The 20,969-nt window shown below is 40.4% G+C and overlaps 1 protein-coding gene across 5 annotated transcripts in view; it reads left to right on the top strand.

Moving 5' to 3' along the window:
- Positions 1-20,969, top strand: part of adcy2b (adenylate cyclase 2b (brain)) — a 617,126-nt gene that overhangs the window by 79,644 nt on the left and 516,513 nt on the right. The window contains exon 1 of one of the 5 annotated variants that reach the window (XM_072575139.1): positions 6,640-6,781. The exons of the other annotated variants lie outside the window; for them this stretch is intronic. The gene's annotated coding sequence lies outside the window, so the exon portion shown is untranslated. Of the gene's footprint in view, positions 1-6,639; positions 6,782-20,969 lie in introns of those variants that run through there. 5 annotated transcript variants of the gene reach the window in all.

Below are 20,969 nucleotides of genomic sequence, written 5' to 3'. Positions count from 1 at the left end.
ACCTTGTCCTAGAACACCTCCTTCCCCTTCCTGGACCTCTCCATCTCCATTTCCAGCTCCATCTACCTATCACATCCCAGCCGTCTTTCCCCCAGCCCCACCCCCTCCCATTTATCTCTCAGCCTCCTTAGGCCTCCCCCATATTCCCGATGAGAAACTTATACTCGAAACATCGACTCCCTTGCTTGGATGCTACTTGACCAGTTGCACGTTTTGACTGTAATCTTCAGCATCTGCAGTGCTCACTTTCTCCTCATTGGAAAATATGGCAAGAGTAGCTTAGGAGATGCTGGTATTCTGATGGAACTGGACACCCTCACCAGTCTGACTGAGCTTGGGGAACACCACTCAACTAAAGGCAATTGCTTAGCCTCACTCAGGACGTTTCCAGGACAGAGAGATTTTAGGCCAGCCCACAGCAAAACCCCAAAATAAAGCCAAGCCATGGCCACATGGTTAAAATTGTCTTCAGTATCTGGGCAGGCAGGCCATTGTAATTGCAGCAGCTATGCAGACTCAACAGCAAAAGAGCCCCACCAGACCTAAATCGAGTAAGAAAATCATCGGGTGGTATCCCCGGAAAGCCCATCTACATCTGGTTTGGAACAGGTAAATTGGTTCTGATTTGGTTGTTACTAAGCAATCAAGAAAAATATTTGGCTAAATGGTCACTCAGTTCTCATTGAGCTCGCAGAACCAATCTTTAACAAGTCTGGACTCCAACCCTTAAGTTTGCTTAAGACCTGAGAACCTGTACCAGGGAACCTTTACAGGTTAAGGGTACAGCGTTTTGTTCTGGTCTGTTATGAGAAGTAGCTGGTTCAGTTACCACTAATTGTAGTAAAAGTTTAATGGGGCTAAATTGATTGAGAAAGATTCACCCAAATTGGCTCAATGTTTTCAATTAAAAACAAAATGCCTGAGTGAAATCCTCATTAAATACCTGGAAACTTTTCAGGGAGGTCTAGGGAGTATCAGAGGAGCCAAGGCCACCTTACATGTTGACCATGAACCAATTCAATGATCCTGCAAGGCCTGTCCAGTGCCATTCACCTTACAGGCAAAAGAAGAGGCAGAAATCAGAAGGCTGAGAAGCGAAGGACTCAACAAACTAGCCCAGTTTACGGAATGTGCAACACCAGTCATACTGATTAAAAAACCCGATGGGTAAGTTTGCCTTTATGGGGATTTTAAGCAAACTGTAAACCACCATTCCAGCTGGATAAATATCCAGTCCCTTGCATAGGGGCTGTACACACACAGCTGGCAGAGGGCCTGTCATTTACAGAGCTGGAGATAAGATGTGCCTACTTGCAAATCTGGTAAGATGAGGATTTCAAGAAGTATGCTACAGTTATATTCCATGAGGGTTTGTATCATTATGCAATACTGCTAATTTGGGATATTGTCAGCCTGTGCACTTTTTCAGTGGATGATGGAGAACATTTTACAATGTCTACCCAGGTCACTATCTAGTTGATGTGCTAACAAAATCAACAAAGAGCACTGAGAGAACTTGGACATAGTCCTTAGATGTTTCTCCCAGGCGGGTGTACACCTTAGAAGGGAACCATATATTTGTGATTTTGGCACCCCAAGTGACCTACTTGGGTTACAGAGTTGACAAGACCAGGTCACAAGGATTAGAAGATGAAGAGAGGGACCTGGTTCCAACGGCTGTACCAGAGCTTAGGTCTTTCCTTGGGCTGGTGAATTATGATGGAAAGTTCATACATAACCTGGCCTCCATTTCTGGCACCTTTGCATTAACAGGGATGTGAAGAAACAGCTATTAGGTGACCCAAGAGAGAGCAACACCCAATAATGTATGCATCGAGGACTTTGGCTATTGCAGAGTGTAAATATATCCAATTAGAGAATGAAGGCTTGGCAGTCATATTTGGAGTCAGGTGGTTCCACCAACACCTTAATGATGTAAGTTTGTAATAACAATGGACTATAAAACCCCGATTAGGTCTTCTTAAAGAAAGCTCACTGTACCCTTTGTAGCTGTGTAAACAACTATTTCTAAACTAAATCTTACATTTGGGATTGGAACTGAGCCATACATGAATAATGAGATAACCTCATGCAATTGAAATAAGAAAATCCTTTCATGTTCAATAAAATTGTTTCTCTCAGTTTACTTGACAGCATATATTAAGCCTTTGTTTCCAAAGGCTCAGTGAAATTTCAAACTGAAAGATCTGGCATCTGTTCAGATTTTTCAAAATCTGAAAAGATCTCTGGACTTTAAATCGATATAAAAACCAAAATGCAGTGAATATTTAGGTCAGTTTAATGGTCACCTAGCATTTAAGGGCATAGTCCTGTGACCATTTGCTCCATTAAAAACATATGTAAGTCATTTTTATCCATTGTTTTGTTATGATGTTTGAATTTGGCAAGATCTTGTAAACTTACCTGTGAAAAGGTCCCTGACTCACAACAAACTTTCCAGCATATATTAATTGCTTTATCTGGGATTGTTGAGGAATATTGGGCCATTTGGCTGTTTGAGCCTGCCTTGTCATTGTTGATCTGTTTGTGATCGCAACTTAATTTTGTGTCTGATTTCCATAATCTTTGACTTCCTTGTCTATCAAAAATCTATGTAACTAAGCTTTGAGTAAATTTGGGCACCTAACCTCCACTATTTTGCAGGGAACAGAATTCCACACAAAAGGAAAGTAGTTCATCTTCTTAAAATCAAATCTTCTATTGCTAAAGTATATCCCCAAGTCTTTTTAACAAGGGGAAGTATAATATCAGAATCCTGTCAAATCCTTTTAGGATTGAGTATATTTCAATAAGATCACCTATTATACTTATGTGAATAAAGGCCAAACCTGTTTAACCTCTTCATAAAATAAGCGTGGTATTCAAGGAATGACTCAATTGAGCTTTCTCTGAACTGTTTCAAAAGTAATTTTATATTTAAAGTGAGGTCAAAATGTGTCCTTTTAGATGTGATCTCACCAAGGCCCTGTTTAGTATTAAATTGAAATAACTGCTATCGTTAACATCTTTATTTAGCCATGGTTCCCTCTCACTGATGCTTTCTCTCTGAGAAATACCTTTGCTGAAAGTTATTAAATATCTCTTTTAAAATCTGTCACAGTATAGACTATCATATCCTTTAGGTGGAAGTCGGTACTGCAGATGTTGGAGATTAGTATCTAGATTAGAGTAGAAAAGCACAGTAGGTCAGGCAGCATCCAAGGAGCCTGAAAATCAATGTTTCGGGCAAAACACCCGGGCAAAATATCACCCTATCTTTCAATCTAGTTTTTCACTTTACATTAGCCAACTCTGCCTTCAAACTGTTATATTTATCTTTATTTGGGTTTAAAATCCTTCTCACAAAACTAAATCTCTCCCCTACAAACTGAATATGAAATTCTACCTACCATGTTATTATCTCTGTACCTAGATGCTCCTTTACCATGAGGTTTTACGCCATCCAATGCTTTCTGGTGCTTTTTGCACTATGGAAATGGTATCCATTGGGATTTTGCTTTAAGTTTAAAATTACACACCCATACATTTTCAATTTGAGTCTCCCAGTGCAGAGTTTGTCAGCATTGGCAGAGGATAATACAACTTCAAGAGCTTAGCTTGGGTTTCTGTTTCTTTGGACAGCAAGTATTGGTAATGATTCTGTTGCAATTATTTGCACCTCCTCTTGACCCATCCTTTTGTTTCATTATTTGTTTCGTTACCACATTCTTTTGCTTGGCACAGTCATCCCTTCTGTATGTTAATCGATCCTATCCTTCAATCTATCAAGATTTTTCCCTTTAGTAATTCCTACTTCTGAAAAATTGTGCTCTGGTTTTGCTCTTGCTTATAAACTGTTAAAATGTCCAATGTCTTCTAATTTTGAGGAACAGTCATCCATGTGAAATTTTACTTGTCGTTACCTTCAGAGATAGTAGATGATCTAGGGAAGTAGGCACATAGGAGCAAGAGAAAACCATTCAGCCTTCTATCCTTCCCTACTTTCTGATATCATGGCTGATTAACTACCACAGTATCATATTCCTGCACTATCTCCATGGGCCTTGATACCATTCAGTATTTTTGGATGTCTTGCTCGTGTTGCAGTAACACTTGTATTTATATAGTGATGTTAACATAAAAAAATTCCAGGGAGATTCACAAAAGCTTAATCAGAGGAAAATTGATCTCAAAATAAAGAAAGGCATTCATTTATATCATTTTCTTAAGACACTGGTGTGTTCTACTTCATTTGCCGAATTTGCTTTGCAAAGCAACTTAAAGAGCATTTAAAGCTTTACATTTTCAAGAGACTGAAAGACTAATGCTGTTTAGGGAAATGATAATTGAAAAGAGACATGATCTGATACTTATAAAAGCTGTCAGATTGGATAATGTTGACGTGAAAATTTATTTCGCTTGAAATGAGCATTGAAGTGCAGAACTCAAGCTTAAAATTAACAAGCTTCAAGTAATATTTAAGATTACTTAAATGTGTTTCTGGAAAAGGAGATGATTGTGATATATGGTGAGTCAGAATAAATCAGTGCAAAAAATAAATAGTCGTGCTGGAATCCCCAGGACTTTCAGAATTACCTGTGAAAACTTCGGTGGCAAGGAAGTCTAAGTTGATTTATTTTTCTCTGGAGGTGGAAGCATGGAAAATTGATGCCCTGGGATAAAATAAACCAAATGATTTGAGAAAGGGTGGTGGTAGTGTGTTGGGTTTGGGATGAGGAAGTATGGCTCATTATGGACATGATGCCTCTCTGCTCTCGGTGCATAAATATTAACACACAAGAATGTCTGGCCTTTGCCAGCCCTTGTCCTGCTAATCCAGCAGAGTGAAACAGAAAGTCAATTAACATATTTAGAATTGAATGAATGACCAGTTGGGACTGGGATTATGGACTGTGGCATAATATAAGCACTAATATTAATTCGGACGTGATTGGAATGGGGTTAGGGAGAGAGGGTGATACCATATAGGAAAGCTGGAAGTAAGTTCAGCTCATCCATCAGTGGCTTTTCAACTGTCACCACCTTCTCCCTTATACTTTTGAGGTTGGCACCCAAGATGCAACAGCAGGTACATTGAGGATTGGCACAGTATACTGTCAATTCTAGAATTTCAAAAGCGGATCCTAAGAAGAAATTTGGAGTTGGGGAGAAGAGGCAATGTGAGAATAATTGCAGACAGTCAGAGTTTGTGTCAAGTTTCAGTTATGCCTTGCTTAGTCCACAGAAGTCTATGAGGAGTCACGAAAGATGTTCTTTGGCAACAACTGGAGGAACAAACTGGTATTGTCACTAAAATGTTGTGGCTGAAGATAACCCATAAGGTCTGTAATAGGAACAAAAACAGAAATTGCTGAAAAAGCTCAGCAAATCTGGCAGCATCTGTGGAGAGAGATCAGAGTTAATGTTTCGGGTGCAGTGACCCTTCCGAAGTGATGGTTGCTAGGAAATGTTCTTTTTTTTATGCAAAAGATCGGGTGGGGAGAGCACGTGATCAGTAAACATAGATGAGGGGAGGGATTAAGGAGTAAACGATAGGTGGAGATCGAACCCAAAGAGAGAGAAACACAGTTGGAAATCAAATGATCTGCTATTATACTCAACTCGTTGCTGGCCATTAATAATCCCCTTTTGTAGTTATTCATTCTCCTTTGCTGATCATTATCCAATTGTTCTCTTTCTTTGGGCCCTAACTCTATATATCCTTTACTCCTTACACCCTCCCATGACCCTATCTTCATCATAAAAGCCAACTTTCTCCTAGCTTCCATCAGTTCTGAGGAAGCGTCACTGGACCCAAAATCTCTGATCTTTCTCCACAGATGCTGCCAGATCTGCTGAGATGTACGAGCAATTTCTGTTTTTGTTTCTGATTTCCAGTATCCACAGTTCTTTTGGTTCTTATTTAGTGCTTGCAGTCAGAACACTGTTCCACACACTTGGATTCAGTGTAGAAATTGTTTTAATGACCTCAACAGTTAGGAAAGATCATTACTGTGCATTCACCAAATTCAGCTGTGCACATTGCTTCACCCTCTCACTCCTCCTTATTAAGCTTATGCCATCATGTCCCATCTCACACTCACTAAAACCTACAAACCTTCCATCCTACAACCTACACATCCTTCTTTTCAAAGTGCTCACTCAAGCCACCAGCAATCCATCAAGCACTGATGCTCAGCCTCAATTGTATGCAATTTCTTGGCTTTTCCTAACAGGTACCTTCACCAAATGCACTGTGTACACTGGGTAAAAATCAAGTTATTACACCAGGTTACATTTCATACACTGTATTTTGCCTGGTTGCAGGAGGGAGAGGGAAGGAACAGGCGATCAAACCCCCGCCCCTCCCCCCAGTCAAAATCTTTCAGTTCATACCGACAGAAGAGCAGGTGCTGGGGGGGGGGGGGAGGGGTGGGCGGGGGGTGGGGGGGGGGGGGATGTTGTGTCACTGGTTGGTGACATAATTAAGTATCAGTGACCAAAATGTTATTTGGCACTCAGTCATGTTGACTTGATGTTAGCATTTGAAACATGAGCATCTTCGTAATGAAAATTTGCAAGATTCTTTGTTTTTATTTTGGACAGATTGAGGAATCACCTTTTCCCACCTTCAGCTGACAGCAATGGAATGTAATGCTGGCCAACCTGATCAAGATTGGCAAGTAGGGCTTAACTCAAAGTGGTTCATAACTCCACAGGGACTCACCAAATGAGGAGGCTCAGCTGAAAAGGCTGTTCAACTTTAAATATTCAGAGAAAGGTGAGTTAAGCAAAACAGCATAGTTGGAAATGTAAATTAAAGGACATAGTTGTTGGGGGCATAGAATGGAATAGTCTTTATTGTCATGTGCACTCGAATGAGTGCAGTCAAAGTCTGTAATGTCACCTCTTAGCACCATCTTAGCTACTAGGTACCTAGGTACAGATATTTAAGTGGCATGGTAAGAATCTAAAGAATAGAGGGAGGAAGCTGGATGCAATAGGGAGAATCATAATGATAGGGCAGTTTGGATTTGCATATTTAGAGTGGGAAACACAATGGGTTTAATTAGGTATGTAAGGGAGGAAGAAAGAATCACCATATTCTACGTTGGGTGATATAAGGCGAAGGCTGGGCATGGGGATTTGGATGGAAGGGTTATCGGGGAAGAACATGAATATCAAAAGGTAACATTGGAAGGGGATATTGAATGATAGAGAAGATGCCAAAGAAAAGGAAAAGGCCATCTATGATGATGAAGGTATGGTGGACTTTGGAGGATGAGGGTAGAAGACGAACAAATGAAATGAAACCTTTACAACTACCATTCCTCTTCTAAATTGTTTCACAAAATAAGGTCTTGTAGAGAGTACGCAGTACAGATAGAAAGGACCTGAGATCTATTTGCACAAGTTCCTGCACAGTACAACCATCCGCAATGGAGGGAATCGAAACAGATTAAAAATACTATTGTGTGAGAACTTAGTTAAGGGCTAAGCAATGAAGGAAAGCACTCACTGCAGCAGAAAGGCAAATAAGCGCTACCAGCTCCGAAAATAAACATCCCAACCAATTTCATGATTCATTTAGCTCTGAGAAGAAGGCACCTAAAACTCAACTGTGTTGAAAGTATGGGTTTTTTTTCCCCACATGTAGTCGTCCAGGAGCATTCACAGGTCTGTGCATCACAACAGTTTCATCCACATGTACTTAATTTTATAAAGGCAGTAATTTCCAAAAATGTAGGGCTATAATGCAGTGGCTAATGACGACTGCAAAGAGTCTCACTTTTGATAATTGCTGAATTCATGGAGAGCAGTGTAAGATCATGGCTACTAAGATTTGGTACAAGGCAGAAATAACAACAGAAAAATCAGTTTTGACTCATGGACTGAAGGTGGCTGCAGTCTAGGATTTCACTCAACATATTAGCAGCATAATAAACCTGCAAAGGATACTTCGACTATGTTAAGATTTCACATGAAAAATAAGCATCTCATTCCTGATATTTCTTCACAAATCTCTACTTCCATGCTCGACGTTTTATCAGCTTAGCCCAACAGCTGTACTAAAATTGCTGAGGCTTGGTAGGACGAGAAAGAGAAGATGGAATGATAGTGCCAATTAAACCTGAGAAATGAGGTTCAAGGCCTACAGTGGTAGATAAAAAAAAACTACTTGAAGAGTGGATCACAGGTTTTCAGCATCAAACAGTGTTTATAGACTAGTTACAAAGTCATTGCAGATACCTGTAGATAAGTGGAAGGGGCAGTGCTGTAGATTTCTTCACATGATCAGAGATGATGTCACCTACATCTGCCTACTACAGGCAGTTCTGTAGCTTGGGAAAGCAGTGCTATGCCTCTGGCACTGGTGATCACCACAGTATTGAACTTCCTTGTCGGCTCCTTTCAAAACTCAATTGAGGGTGTGTGCATCATCTCCCAATTGGCAACCCATGAATTTATTTGTGTGTCCACGGTTACCCTTTCTATGAAAGAAATAACAGTTTATTCAATTCACAGTAGACCCAGAATGCAAAGATGCCTGAGCTATTTGATTTGCAACCATGGTTAAGTTCCCTCAAGTGAGGGGCATACATATCAATTAGAACTTCAAGGCATTGTCCAGATGTCCACAATTTGTGCAGATGTGCACCCAATATCCAGTTACCTGTGTTTGCTTCCTCTGCATCGTCTCCTGTGCTGACCTGTAGATGACAAGTGAAACCCCAGAAGATACGGCTAAAAACCTCGTGTACATTCTTCAGACTAATGTCAAACAAGGCTATGACTCAGTACATGTATCTGTTGGGTCCATCATTAAACAGAAAATTGATCTTCTGAAGATACCCTTCTGTTGCCTGGACTGCTCAAGAGGAACGTTCTAGTACTCACTGGGCGGGATCTCCAGAATAGTAATTGTCTGCTGTGCTCTGTGTAACCTAGCTTAGATGAGAACTTAAGTGGCTGGACCATCTCCCCCTCCTTTATCTCCTCAGAAGAAGAGAAATGGAGTCTGATGGAGATGCTGAGGGAGTTTATGCTGATGAGGATTCTGAAGAAGATAGGGTTATCATGAAACAAGGCAGGCCTGGGAGAACCTGACAGCAGCTAGACTTGAGGAGCAATGACTTTGGATTAATATGTCTCTAATTAAATCACGAGCCAAATTATGGAGCAGTGCTATTCCTTTCCTCTAGGGAATAGATGTTTGCTCTATGTTTTAAAATGTTTAAAGATCGTTTGTTTCCTTGGCACCAACAATCTCTCTCTTTTTCAGTTTCCTGACCAAAACGTCACAGTGGAGTTTTGCAGGATTACATGGGAACTGTGCTGATGTAAATTGAACCTCAATTTTAAAAAGGCATTTGTCTATTACAGACAAGTAGAGGGTCTAAAATATGTTGACTCCCAAAACCTAAAAAAAGAATCAGTTCCCACTTTCTAAAGCTTATGTTTCTCGCAGAGGGCTATGGAGAACAACAGCTTGAGCACTGTGCACTGTTCTACATGATGTGTATATCAGTGTGAACGATGATCAGTGTTCCTGAAAGTAGCTTACAAGTAGAGCAGAAAAGGTCTGGAATGAAATCAAAGTGCTGGAGATACTCAACTGTTAAAACAGTCGACATTTTCAGTCCAATATGTCTTGCTTTCAGAACATGAAGTGTTTATATCCTGAAGCTATCTTTTGTAGTTGTGCTCTTGTCTGATACAAGCTTTGGTGAAAAGCTATCAAATCTACTAGTTGTGGGGAAAGATCGGTGAGTTGATGGTGCAGGAGCTACTGGGTATTGTAGCTTCTTTTATATTTTAAGTATGAACACTGGCAGATGTGTGAAAGGCTGCTGCAAATAATGTTACGTCGGTAGGTTATAACAAAGTGACAGATATTAGTAACACGTGAAGAATGTGATGGAGAAACCATGCAATCACTGATTGTGTGACAGTCATACGCAGTTGCAACCTTACATGCTGCTGCCATCTTTCAGGGAAAGAAAATCCTGTCTGTCCTCACTGCTTTTGCCTGGTCTCTGACATTGCAGGAGGGTGTCAGGCTGATGAGCAGAAATCGAATGATACTTCGATGTTGCCGAGAGTGAAATGCTGTGAGGGACCCTTTTGAATGATATCCAGATGTTGGAGCCTGGAAGATCCAAGCAGGGGCAAAACATTTACTGCCCCCCCTGCCCCCAAAAGAATATTGTGTTTTATCCATGCGTGCATATGTAACCTCGAGCATTTTTAACTTTAAAGGGTGGTCTGATCAAAGTCTTCAAGATATTAACAGAAAAAGACAGATTAGATAAGGGTAAACTATTTTGACTTGTTGGTGATTCTAGAACTAGGGAGCATATTCTAAGGATTTGGGCTGGACTGTTCAGGAGAGATGTTAGGAAACACTTCTACATGCAAAGGGTGGTAGAAATTTGGAGCTCTCTTCCACAAACAACAGGGAATGCTGGATCAATCTTAAATCTGAGATAGGTAAATTTTTGTTGTTGAAAGTTATTAAAGAATATGGGCCCAACGCAGGTACAGAGCAACCTAAATTATCAGAGTGTCAATTATCCAAATTTCAGATTATCTGAACAAGATTTCAAGGTACCGTAAAAATGGCAATAGGCAACTCACCATTCAGTTAAATGGCATTATGGTGTGCATTGCCGGATAAATGAGGCATGTTTGATAACCGGCACTCAGATTACCACTTGCTTATGATCAGATCAGTTATCGGTAAAACTGCGTAATGGCCTGAATTGCCAGATAAATGAGGCATGTTAGGATAACCGCACTCATAAATTACCACTTTGTACGATCAGATCTGAACGATCAATTATCTGAACAAAATACTCCCTGCCTGTCTCGTTTGGATAATTGAGGTTGTTCTGTACATGGAATGGGCTACAAATCAACTGTGATCCCGTTGAATGATGGAACTGATTGGGGGACTGAATGCTTACTCTTATTACTATGTTCCAATGTAATGAGCTGACAAGAATGTAATCACATGAGAAATTCTGATCAATCCTAAAGGGAAGACCCTCCCATCTTCAGACCCACCACCCCTTGTAATATTCATCGTAACAAGTTTCCACTCATTTTCACTGCCCATACAATGAGTTGATGGCTCAGCAATACATTGCTGGGCGGCACGGTGGCACAGTGGTTAGCACTGCTGCCTCACAGCGCCGGAGACCCGGGTTCAATTCCCGTCTCAGGCGACTGACTGTGTGGAGTTTGCACATTCTCCCCGTGTCTGCGTGGGTTTCCTCCGGGTGCTCCGGTTTCCTCCCACAGTCACAAAGATGTGCAGGTCAGGTGAATTGGCCATGCTAAATTGCCTGTAGTGTTAGGTAAGGGGTCGATGTAGATGTAGGGGTATGGGTGGGTACGCTTCGGTGGGGCGGTGTGGACTTGTTGGGCCGAAGGGCCTGTTTCCACACTGTAAGTAATCTAATTGCACCATTAACATTATAGTTATGAATGGCCTTCAGAATATATTTATTTGTAGTTCCAAATTGGAGGACATGGGCAGCAAGTCTAAAAGCCATTATTACTTTAAATCCCTTTAAGTTGAAATGGAATGGTGTATTTGTATATGTAGTTTGTATTTCAAGTAACTTGCCAAAGGCATGTCTGTATCAATAGCAAACTTAGAAATCACTTGAGCCCTTGGACTCCATCTTATTACAGTAGAATATCCACTTTCTGTGCATCTTTGTCAAAGATATTTGGATGTAACGCTTTGGTACAGATTAATATATTTTAGACGTGGCTGGTGCCATTATGGCCTGAAAAATAACAGATCAGGGTACTTTGTACATGGTATGACACTAAATAAAGTGAAAGTTCAAAGGGACTTGAGGTTCAGGTGCATAGATCTTTAAAATGCCATGAATAGATGCAGAAAATAGTCAAGAAAGATAATGGAATGTTGGCCTTTATGTCTAGAGAACTGGAGTAGAAGGATGTAGGAGTTATGTTGCAATGTTGTGTAGGTGTGTACTATGCCTTTAAGAGAGTTGAAAAGCTAGTAAGGACTGACTGAAAGCACAGAGTCCTGAACAAAATAAAAATGTCACACTTGGTTGAAACAAATAGCTGGAGTTGTGTTGCTATGGAACAAAAACAAATTCATATTTGGCCAATCAGTTTACATTATGCCCCAAGATACCAAAATTCAATCGAATTTGAAATACCATGTTTTTGATGACATCAAAACCAATGAAATGATCCAATATTTTGGGGTATAAAACTGGACACTTTGCACAATTAGGGGGAGAACTACAAAGAACTGCCAAGAACGCCAACAAAATATAGACTTTGAGCTAAGAATTCTCTGAAAGGTACCTGTCCATTTTTAAAAAAATTGCAGCAGAAGGCCGAAGAAGAGACAACCCAGGAAAATACAGCAACAAATCTACAAAGGAGAATAGACAAAGCTGACTGGTTTTGCAAAGTTTTATTTTTGTTGATATTAATTCGGGGTTTTTATCAGACTAGTATTGCAGAGTGGGTGGTAAAAGATAGGTTTAAGAGAAAGGAGTGGTAAATAGCCATTGCTTTAATGTTTGCTGTTGGACTTAAAGAATAAAATTGTTAATTTTTACTTTAAATAGTGACCTCTGGGATAGTTCATCGCCTTTTGAAATTTAACATTTACAGCGTGAGGTGATTTTCTCTGTGTGTCGGGTTTAAATTAGCAGAGGGGTTTACCCCATGTTGTAACAGCAGGTATGCAAAACTCTGGTTATACTCCACTTGGAATACTGTGAGCAGACCTGGGCACAACAACCTTCAAAAAGACATATTAGCTTTGGAGCACAATGCAAGTTTACACGAATGATACCTGGCCTTCAGTGGTTACGTTATGAGGAGAAATTAGGCCTGTTTTCTTCAGGATTTAGAAGGTTACACGGTGATCTGATTGATGTCTTCAAGATATGAAAAGGAAAATTCATGATAGATCATGGCAAACTATTTCGATTGGTTGGGTATTCTAGAAATAGGGGCATAATCTGAGAATGAGAGTCTACACCGAAAGGGTAGTTGATATTTGGAATTCTCTTCCACAAACAGTGGATACTGGATCAGTTGTTAATTACAAATTTGAGATTGTTTAATTTTTGTTAAGCAAAGGCATTAAAGAATATGGCCCAAAGACAGATATGAGTTAGGCCACAGACTGGCCATAATCTTATATTGAATGGTTGCACAAGCTTGAGAGACTAAATGGCCTATTTCTGTTCCTGTGTTCCTATGATCATTGGAGGTCACATATAAATGTTCTGCAGAGTAGCTGAGACATTATATCACGCACTAACTCTTCAGTGGAACCAGTTGGAAAGCCAGTCAGGTTTTCAAACAATGACTGTCACTTCACAAGTGAGGAAGAGCAAATCATGGGGGTAGTGGTTGCCGTGAAGAATCAACTTTGGAAACAACAGCTTGTCAAGCTCTGCAGAACTGGACACATGTTGTAGACTAGGGGCTGTTGATAAAGTGGCAGAGAATGTGCAACATAACATTGCTAGGTTGCAGAGTGGTTGGAGGAGTTTGCTTCAAATGTGTACAAATGATGTAGTAAGATGTTCCAATGTTGTGTTTTTCCATTGGTGGCAGGATTTTTGGAGTATAAAACTATTTATTAATAAGTCGATGTGTAGCTTGATCACAGACGTACAGATTCTGAATGACAATGTATTTGCTACCTTAATTAGGTTGTCAGCTGCTTTGGCCTTACAATCCCACACTGACCTCCACCACTCTCTATTCTTCTGCGCATTGTTAACAGTGGAGTATGGTGAGCCATGAGGAAGACAACATGAAGTAAAGTTGCCAAATAAAGCAGTTTCACTTCTCACCTGTTGTGTGCCTCCCTCAGTCAGGACCCAACAGATCGCCTCTATCTCAATGAAACAGGGATGTCCGAACACAAATAAAAATAGTGTCTTTGGCAGGACCCTCATGAGTGTGAAAAGACCGAGGAGATCAACCAAGAACGTCATGTTAATCAGATCTGACTCTGACTCTACCTCTGCTGAAACCAACAGCAGTGGAAGTACATAAAGTTATGAGGTAAAACGTATGGGTATATAAGAAAATGATTATGTGGACCACCTACGTTTCAGTAAAACGCAGTGGGCAGAATTTTAAGGATGTCTGATAAAGGTGTGCTGTGTTGAGGTATGTGTCAGAATTGGGTGATGAATGCAGCAAGGTCTATGTTAACATTGAGAACACCTAGCTGCATTTTTTTTATAGTTTCCGAAAATTGCAGGATGAGATTCCTGCTGGGCAGCAGCAGGTTGCCAAATGATTATTGCTTGTTAAATGCCCTGTTAATGGCAAAAATCACATCATTCATATCCAGCTTTCTGTCTTACCAAACTCGCCAAACAAAATCAGCATTGGATAAGACCTGACAAGGAAACCAGAGCCGGTGTCTGGGGAATTTAGCTCATTGCTTGCTCCCGAAGGAGCTCCATGCTGGATACCAGGCACCAACATCTCAGGGCACCCCACATGTATAGGTGTTAGCATTCGAAAGGTACTAACCTCTAAGGCTCATGGCACATCTCCAATTCGCTTACTGATCACTTATGTACTTCAATGCTGCATGTCAGCCCTCACTGGCAACTCTCTCTTTGTAAAGCTGCAGCATGAATACTGTGCACTCGGAGATCTGCAAAAAGCTCATCAACTGGACCAGGCTGCATCTCTGTCATAACTTGCTGTCATAGTGTGCACTTACTCAGAGGCTATCTGGATGTTCACTACATTCCTGTCTTGCCTTGACTTTATGCACGTTGGTCCTTCAGCCAGAGATCACTGCTGTACTGCTTTGTTATTCAGCACAGCCACAATGCAAGGAAGCTTGTCATGATTGTGAGCAGATTTCAGTCACCTCAAACAGAATAGCTTTTGCTCAGGGGCCTGGCACACTAAGTCAAGAGCAGCCTTCGATACCAATCCATGGCCTACTCAAAGTCAGGATCCTCTCCGCAAATGTCAAGCAGCCCACCTCTTGCTTTGACCACTTCTGCCCTTTTGTGAGCTCTTTTCCACTTGGAATGAGAGAAATTGGTATTATGAGTGATACAAATGAGTAACGTAGCTATTTCTGTTGATGCTATTGGGGAGTTGTCTTTAGTGAGTGAGAAGGCAGCACAGAAGGCATGGAGGGTTTGTAATGTCAGGTGTTGGAGTGGCTGACAGAAAGTGAGGGAAGATATTGCAGCTAATAGGGAAAGTGGTAGAGCATTAGACTTGATGGGATAGTATAGCAGAGTGTAATATATCAGAAGATGGTGACATTTGCCCTGGCTAAGTGGAAAAGGACAGTGACCTCCTCCTCCTTATCTTGTTTTGCATTCCTCAGATGGCTGAAACTACAGCAAACTCAGGTGCCAACTGCACCATCATGGTCTCGTATTGTGGCCTCATCTGCTGGTCCTAGGGGAGACAAAGGCCTGTATTGGCACTACCCTGCCCAACAGGACCTCCACGACACTACTCAGTGAGCAATTTCTCTCCCTCTGTCACGTCTAGGACAAATGTCAGCAACTGAACCTCCGGTGCTTGTTTGAGTGCATCAAGAGCTTTCAAAGATGGCACAGTCACAATGGATGGCAACTGTTTGGCGGATATTCATGGAGTGACAAGTTAATCTTTGAACAATTGTAAGATAGAGTGGAAATTGGATGAGAGAGATGCTACAGAGCAAGCAATTAATGAGTGGAGTTTGGTGAGATACGGTGAAAGAATTTGTTTGAACTCAGTGCAACAAACCCTCCCAAACATTACGCCCAAAAAATGACTCCATTCAAAATGTTTTTACTTTTGTATCACTTTCCCATATTGTCCATTCTTGTTTCTTAGGTGGGAAGTCCCTCTTTTACCTTTGTTTGACAATTGTTAAAGTTGCAGGAACCATTAGAGAATGTGCAACAGCTAGTGCTTTGCTAGTAGGACTTCTTTGTGTCATAGCCATTTTGGAGGCCCTGCTTGGTGTTTTGAAGAACATTTCAAGGTTTTGCCAGGTGCTTAAAGTGCTCATCATCATGTTTGTTTGATATAGCGAATTGTAATATAGCACTGCATTAATATCCTATACTGCTGCACATGTTGGAATGGTAATGTGTTCTGAAGGCATATGTTTCTGGATAATCTTGGGGATTTCTGGATTCCTATGTGTCTCACACTTTTCTTGTGGGAGCTAGCCAGCGACTTAATTCTGCTTGGTGGCATTGTAGCTGAAACTAAAGTAATTGCCAACCCTGGCAAAAGGCATCTGTCATCTGTGTTGTGCATTAATCGTCCATAAACTGGGAGATTCTATATATGGCTTTGGCAGGCTCCTGGAAGGATCTGGAGACAAAAACAAAATTGAGGTGATGACTTTTACAGCCATTGTAACTAGCTGCTTCAGGTCAAATTCCATTGACTCCAGAGGCTTTGTTGCTGTTCATCAGGTGGATTCTTCATCACAGTTTCGATCAGAGTTGGACTGTCATCCAGTTCTATACTGGCAGACTATTATTCAGCATGATTGATGGTAATTTGACTGTGGACTGTCTTTTACTCTTGGCCGTTTAGATGAACAAGATGAGCCGAATGAACTGACTTTCGTATTGCTAGCAGACCTTCAAACTCCTTGTCATTTTCATGCAGCCAGTTTGTTCTTTTTGGTACTGGGTCTGCAGACCTCATTTGAAGTGTCCAGTACTATAACTCTCTTATGTGTTCAGAGTTCTTCTTGAGTGGCACCAGTGGTGAGCTCAGGGTATTTCAGACTGATCATTACTAATTCACAGTAAGGTTACAATCAACTAGGAGATGGTGAGGACTGCGGATGCTGGAGATCAGAGTCGAAAAGAGTGGTGCTAGAAAATCACAGCATGACTCTGGAATGCAGGATGTTCCCCAGGAGGCATTGGCCCATCAAGGTGTGGAAATCAGGGGCCAGTGTCTGGAGCAGAAATTCATTCGTGTTGTCTTGAAACAATCTTTTTGTGGAAAAACGGTATTTGTTATGGTAGCTGCTTTTCTGCACAGAGTTCCAAGAGTAGACACCTGTTTTAATTGCAGACACTTCCTTCCAAATCAAGTGGTTATAGCCAGCAATAGGGCAGAAATTGCTAAGGATCACAATTTTTGTCCTTGCGTGGGACATTCTAGATTAGTTTGCAGAAATCTGTGTAGAACTGATCTTTGTCAACTGGGTTATCCTCCATGGTTGAAATCAACTAGGAGAAAGGGAGGACTGAGGATGCTGGAGATCAGAGTTGAGAGTGTGGTACTGGAAAAGCACAGCAGGTCAGGCTGTGCTTTTCTCATGAAGGGCTTGTGTCCGAGACGTTGATTCTCCTGCTCCTCAGATGCTGCCTGACCGGCTGTGCTTTTCCAGCGCCACACTCTTGCCCTCTATCCTTCATGATTGGAACATAAATGTGAATAAGAGTTGAGTGCTCCTGGTCTTGGCAGAGTTGGGGGGAGGTGGTGAGATACAGTGACATGGTATATTTGAGAATGGGTGATTGACAGGCTTGAAAACTTATAAGTGGGTGCTGGTGATGTAACATATGTCTGACTTTATCTGTTTAGTTCAGCCATAATATTTTTAAAATGCTGCACATTTGGAGTTTCCTTGCATACTTTGAACTAAAAAAGAATGTTATCAATAATGAATGAAAATGTTCATATTGGCAAGATTTAATTTTGTCAGCAAACTACATGTGTAGAACTGAAATTAATCTAAGCAGTAAAACAGAATTCTGCCAGATATGAATCGATTATGATTATGAATCTTTCAGTTCTAAAATCACTACAAGGTAAAAGAAGAGCAATAACTTTAATGAGCAAAGTCAACTTAAATTATAGGTTAATGAACTGTAGTAAAGCCTTTAACTAGCAATTAATCACATAAATACAACGGACACAGCATGGTTTATTTTGTTGATGCACACTTCCTCAACTACAGAACTTTCACATTTGTCACGTTTAGAAATCAGTGAACTATTATAATGTAAAAAGAAATGTTGAAGGTCATATTTGACCAACAGGAAAATTTCGCATGGAAGACAGTAGTAATAAAGTTAAACATCAAATCTATACGCAAGACGTGACATTTTTATATATTTGCAGTTCATCCACTGTAAAGCTCGTTCTCCTAAAACATGCATTTGTCAGTGTAATATGGTTGTAATGCAATTGGTGAATTGGGGAGCAACTTTTTAAAAATGTGAACTCCCATTGGCTATTACGTGATTCCATCCCCAGTTACCTTAAGTCCTCTCTTACTTCAGGCCAACCAAAAGAGATTGGATGATGAGGCAAATTTTTTCTGACCTTATCGTTGATGTTTTTGAGGATGTTTTTAGAAATTATTGCGGGTGAATAGATTTAGATTTAGATTTTGAGATTCGCCTCATTCTGGACAATGCACCAAGCCATCCTCCCACCAATGGTGAGATTTCCAAAAACACCAAAGTGCTATTTCTACCTCCGAACACAACCTCTCTCGTTCAACCTGTGGACCAGGATGCAATGGCAGCTTTTGAAGCTTATTACTTAAGGTGCAAATTCAGGAAGCTGATTGCAGCTACTGAGGGGGATAATTAGAATGGTAATCTTCAATTTTGGAAGAGCTTTAACATTAAGAATGCTGTTGACCACATTGTGGAGGCCTGGGGTGATGCCAGTAAGGATTGTTTGGCAGAAACTTCTTTCAGATTTTCTTCATGATTTTGAAAGTGTTGAACCATCCGAGGAGCTTCCAGCAATCAAAGGACATTGTGTCGCTCTTGCAAAGCAAGTTGGACTTGAAGAAGTGGAGACTGGTCTACAACAATTTGTAGCTACTGGGGAAATTGAAGCTTGTGATGAAAACGATGAAGTCCAGGATGCAGCACCATGAATACTTTCCACTTTTGCCTTTCATCCTGAAGGAAGTTGAGAAGCAGTTGCAGAATGCAACAGGAGAGCAGTCCATGGTATAATGTCGTATCTGGCACCCTATGAACAGCTTCATGAAAGAAGAAAGATGGCAAAGCAGCAAAAACCAGATGCCTTTTTTTTTAAGCCAACTTCCAAGAAACCGTCTGAGGACAGCGACCCACAGCCATCCACTTCTGGACTAAATATTTTGTTTTGTTGTAACCTTGCACCCAGAACTGCAGCTGAAAGTAATAATGATGACCTTCACCCCCCCTCTTAATACAGTACTGTAACTCAGCAAACTCAGAAACCCGTTAAATTAAATTTGTGTTATTTCATTAAAATATATGATCTTAACATTTACTTAGACTGCTATCATTTGTATTAGGGGTAAGTACTATTTTTGTTTCGATTTTTACTGATGTTTTTGGTGGTTTGTCCCAACCTTGTTTTTCCCATCGGTCCCATTATTTCTATTGTGCAATTTTCTGTAACATGAGGTCACATGACAATGCAACTACCATGTTATAGCAGAATAGATCTGTATTAAAAAGCTTTACCTTGAAATCCCTTCAAGCATTCCAGCTTTCCTTTGTTTGTTCCACTGGAGTTTTGCTTGGGGTAATGACAGTAAATTGGTGGACATCTTGCAGGGATTGCCGGACCATTAGGTGTTTATGCATGACAATGCCAGGAAATGGTAGATGCAATTACATCCTTACAATTGTCGTGGTGATTGATTGATTTTAGCCACCACTAACTTTTTGTGCTTCAAACCTCCATGCATCCTTCACCCTCCCTTGCTCCATCATTGGCCGTGTGCCTTCAGCCATTCAAGCCTCACAATTTGGGGCTGTTGCCAAAACTTGTTGCCTCTTTCTTCTCAAATCCTCACTAGATTAAAGACTTTCATCTAAAATCAAGTGTCGAAATGACAGATTGCGTGCAATATGTGTGCTATGTAAGGCTAGTTAATTGACAATTAGAACAAGATCAAGAGCAACTATTGCATTACCCTCTGAGCTTTCACCGTACCACCAACACTGCATTCAAGGTGATAGCCTTTATATTTTGGAAAACACTGGGATAAAATAGGTACCATACTTGGGACATTGGCTCACTCAAAGTTATGACATTAGTTTTATGTTAATAAGGCTAGTGAATACTAATTTGTATCTCCATGCAGCCTGCCAGTCAGGGGCCCAAACCCTATGATGTGGACCCAACTTTCAGGAAAGTGCTAGTCTGCTCCATCTGATTCCATATTATTGTTATTACTGTTACAATGTCAACTATGTTGTACGTTTGAGGATATTGTTGCTATATCAATTATAATGACATTTTTGTATGGGTCATTTATCATCTGAATGTAAGATGAGTATGATAGGAAACTGATTATATTGTTATAAGGTTATCAAGGGATAAATTGCAATTGTACGTAGTATATCACTTGTATAGCTGTAAACTAGAGGATCCCACAGCTTAGCGCACACACACACACACATCTGTGTGATAATATCTGCAGTAATGTTACACATTGTAGCTCTTTAATTGAAGGTTGTCGAAATGATAATATGTAGTCTAGATGACAGCTGACCTTCTGATTTCACATCTCTGCTTACCTACTGTGCTCTCTTTGTACAAGCGGCATCCAATATGTAAGGTGTGAAATATCAGAGAGGGAACAAATACTAGGCTGTCATGTGTTGGAACTGAACTGCTTAGGAAACAGCTTTAAAGAGAAATTAGTTGATATTCTCCCTAACTCCTTTGGGTGTCAATTCAATGTTTTCACTGGTTTTGGATTTAATTACATTCAATGAGGGGGAAAATAATCCTAATTCAAATGAAAACTTATGTAATCAAATATTTTATTACATATTATCATGTAATAATGTGACAATATTACAATATAAAAACACTATAGTTAATTTCTCAAAAAAAGGTACATGTTCCTTATATACTGGATAATTATCACCAGGCTAGAAAAACATCATGTTCTTCAGATAATACTTTCCAGACAG

Source organism: Chiloscyllium punctatum, chromosome 8, assembly GCF_047496795.1.
Source record: "Chiloscyllium punctatum isolate Juve2018m chromosome 8, sChiPun1.3, whole genome shotgun sequence".
Classification (NCBI taxonomy): Eukaryota; Metazoa; Chordata; class Chondrichthyes; order Orectolobiformes; family Hemiscylliidae; genus Chiloscyllium; species Chiloscyllium punctatum.
The sequence above is the reverse complement of the archived record's forward strand: the minus strand, read 5'-3'. Positions and strand labels throughout refer to the sequence as shown.